Here is a 3,828-nt window from a genome sequence, read left to right on the forward strand (position 1 = left end):
GGCCTCCCAGAGTGCTAGGATTACAGGTGTGAGCCAACACGCCCGGCCAAAAGTAAAATTTATTTAATGAAAAACTAGAATTAATAAAAATTAGCGAATACACACACACAAAAAAACACAGCAGCACTATGCAATGACTCACAAAGAGGAAAAGCAGTGGTCCAAGACCACTCAAGATGGCCTGTCAGTTAGAAGAAAAAAAAAAACACACACACACACACACATGCACACACATATGAAAAAAACTCCAATATTCTTCAGCAATACAACCAATCTACAACAAACACAAAACTCAGAATTATTTTACAATGCTTCCTTTCTTAATACAAAAGGTGCCCATCTTGGGTGTATATATATATATTTTTCAGTGGTTTACTGTTGACTTATTTTTAAATATATCAGTGTTACTACATGCAACTGTTTCCTGTATTTAACAGCCTTTCTTTTTATTTACCTTCGTGTGTCTAGCTTCCACCTACCAAAAGAGTTTCAGGTTGGCAGGCAGATGGGTGCCTTATTTTCTGTGAAATTGAATGAAACCGTTTTAAACACTGGCCAGAAAATGTTTGATTGCCATTTCAACACATGGAGATAGGTACATGGATGCCTAACTTGCCATTTTCTGCAAAAAGCTGTGCAACACTGGTGTCAAAGACCTAGGCAGTCGCTATTCATAATGGCTGTCGCGATCCCCTCATGAATAGGTCGAGGCGGTGCTTCCCAAGTCGATCGCTGCCTATGACCGTTTAGCTCAAGTCGGTGAGCAAATTTTCAGCTTGCTTGCGTGTTCCCATCAGCTGCACGATTGCAAAGAACTGCTGGTGACCATCGTATTTTCCATGTTTCTCCAAAACTAACATGAAGTGAAAGCCAAAACGGGACTGCCTCATCGCCCCATCAACAGCACCAGGAAGATTAGTGTCTGTAGCAAGGAAAACGAAATCCTCTCCCTGTGGGGTTGTGATGGATTTGGGCCGATGCGTCAGATGGGGCACTGCAGCGTGCAGAGGGCCTTGCCGTCTGCAGGAAGCACCGGGGCCCGGACAGGAGTGAGGCCTGAGCTCACAGAGCTCTCCCTGGTCTGCTTTGTCTGTGTGTGGCAGGTATTTCACACCCGGAACAGGCGTGTCCACGAGGGAAAAGTACTGAACTGGCCACTTTCTCCATAGACAACTTGCGAATGGACCCCAGCGGGCCGGGCAAGTTGGACGACATGTGAGTTTTGGCAGACAGTTGCTGCAAACAAGTGGCCACTCTGACACCACAGAATGGGCGGGGACTCACAGTCACAGCAGACCGGACACTCAGAAAGACTCGCCAGTCGGCGCAGGCCCCCTCTGGGATGGGGGACACTTCGAGGTACCGGCAGGTGATGCTGTCGCAGTCTGACGGCGGAGAGCGCGCCTCGGACGTCGGTCCTGGCTCAAACCCGTCCGGTCGCCAATCGCTGCCACCACCTTCGACGGCACACCCTGGGCCGCGGCCGCCACCGTTTCTTCCAATGATTGGTTTCTTCCCAGATCTATGTCTGCTTGATCTCTTGGTTGGATCGAAACACTGTGGACCCCATTCTGCTTCTTAGAACACGATCCTCCCTTGCTTTTCGGGACCCGATTGCAATCTCCTTAGCTGGGTTTTCTAGGTAGTTCCTAGGATCATTTGCTTTCTTGCTCCAATTTTTTTATTTTTTTTAAAGAGGCAGGGTCTCGCTATGTTGTCCAGGCTGGAGTGCAATGGCGTCATCATAGCTCACTGCAGCCTCCAACTCCTGGGCTCAAGCGATCCTTCCACCTCAGCCTCCCAAAGTTCTAGAATTATAGGCAGGAGCCACCGTGCCCAGCTGCCAGCCCCCAAGCTCTATTTCTACCCTCTTTTAGACCCCTCTGCTCTATCCCCTAGGTTCTTACATCCTCCTGGGTAGCTCCACTTTGACCTTCCTCCGACTGGACACCTCAGAGTTCCCTCTGGACTCCCCTCTTCCTTCCCTCCCTAGATGATGCAGTGTTTAACTCGTTTATAATTCAGGGAGTCTGTATATCTGGATGGGAAAATTCCCATCTTCGTTTTCACTCCGCCAGCTGTGACTATGAATGGAGGCGGCAGTATTCGCATACTAGCGGCACCTGTGACTTTGTCATCAGCAGAAACCGCGTTGTGATGACACGTTACACTTCTTGCACATATCTTGAAATTCACATACTCTCATGACTACCTTGAAATCGTTGGGGCTGTCACGAGCTCTTGTTTTTTCATGTGTCCTTAAAGAATCACATTTGTTACAATTGACAAATCTGTTCTTTAAAATATTTTGAAAACTGCTTTTCAATATAATCGGTTTCTTGTGTGTTTGGTGTTATGCATTTAAAAGCACAATCCTGAGAAGGGATCCCTTGGCTTCGCTGGGCTGCAGAGGGTTCCCTGTTAACAATCTTCGCTCCAGCCAATTAGCAAGTGAGTCTCGCCGATTTTCCTTCCAAAATGTTTCTGGGGTCCCCTCCCTACCTTGACTCCCAACCCTGCTGTCCCCGCCAAAAAACCCCTGACTCCCTGGCACCCCCTCCCTCCACATCTCCCTCTTGCTCATCTTGTCTTCCCAGTTTCAAAAATTCATGACAAAATTAATAACTAGTATTTACACCGAGTTCTAGGGTTGGAAGCAGATGTTGCAAACTGAGAGCTCTCAAATTACTTCCTTGATCTATCCACATCTTAAGATATAAATATGTTAAGAACAAGTCAGGAGATTACACATAAAAATGAAATTTTTGCCTCTTCTCAGAAAATCAGACTACTTAGCCACACGGAGTGCACATCTCATTGCATGGCAGCAACCAGCTTGTACTGAATACTGACTACATCCTTCAGATGGGGCAGTCTCCAGTTTGCCGAAGGCCTCCCCACTCCCTATTGTATCCCTGACATGGAAGCTGCTCCAATCATCATCATCGCCAGTTTAGCCTCTGTAAACAATTGATTTTGGCAAGCCTGCTTTACAAAGTACTTTATGAATACTTCTGTATTTTATCCTTATAAGTCTTGTAGGATGTGTAAGGTAGGGGTTCTTATCTTGTTTCAGAGATGATGCAACTGAGGGTTCAGAAAAGTTAAAAAACTAAACATGTGTGGTCACATAGAGCAGAAAGATTTGGAGTTTCTGTCCCAAGACTCTCTGTTCTTCTCGGTGACCAGTACTCCCTTCTGAAATCACTTTATAAAACATCCCACCCATATGATGTGTTGGAGCGTGGATGCATTGGCCTCCTAGTAAGAGACCTCCAATAGCCTTCTCCGTGATAATGGGATAGATTCCAAACTCCCCAACACGATATCTGAGCTCCTTCAAACCTGGCAGCCACCTTCCAAAAGAGACTTGCATCTTTCGCCTTCAAGTTTGACATGCTCCTTCTTGAAAGCCAGACTCTTGAATGTCCCACAACCCGAGGCCGCCATGTTGTGGGGAAGCCCAAGCTAGCCACATGGAGAGAAAGAAGACACTGAAAAAGCTCTGAGGTACCAAACATGCGAGTGAAGCCTCATAGACCACCCAGCCCAGCCCAGCCCAGCCCAGTCATCAACATCATGCATCCAAGCGAGACACTCCAACAAACCCATCCAGCTGAGTTCCAGAAGATCCTTGACTTAAAGAATTGTGAGGAATAATAATTAATTGTTGTTGCTTTTAGTGACTTTTAAAAACACAGCTAGCCTCTTCTCTCACCATCACCTCAACCTGCTCCACTCTCTCGGTCAATGACTCTGGTGTGCCATTTCCCACCCTGGGGGTGGGGGTGAATATTGCCAACAACCAGGTGAGCTTGGAAGCAAATC

At 46.9% G+C, this 3,828-nt stretch overlaps 1 pseudogene; it reads right to left on the bottom strand.

The window, feature by feature from the left end:
- Positions 1–578: 578 nt before the first annotated feature.
- LOC105807796 overlaps positions 579–3,828 on the bottom strand; it is a 47,348-nt pseudogene continuing 44,098 nt past the window's right edge.

Source organism: Propithecus coquereli, unplaced genomic scaffold, assembly GCF_000956105.1.
Source record: "Propithecus coquereli isolate 6110/MARCELLA unplaced genomic scaffold, Pcoq_1.0 Scaffold164, whole genome shotgun sequence".
NCBI classification, from domain to species: Eukaryota; Metazoa; Chordata; class Mammalia; order Primates; family Indriidae; genus Propithecus; species Propithecus coquereli.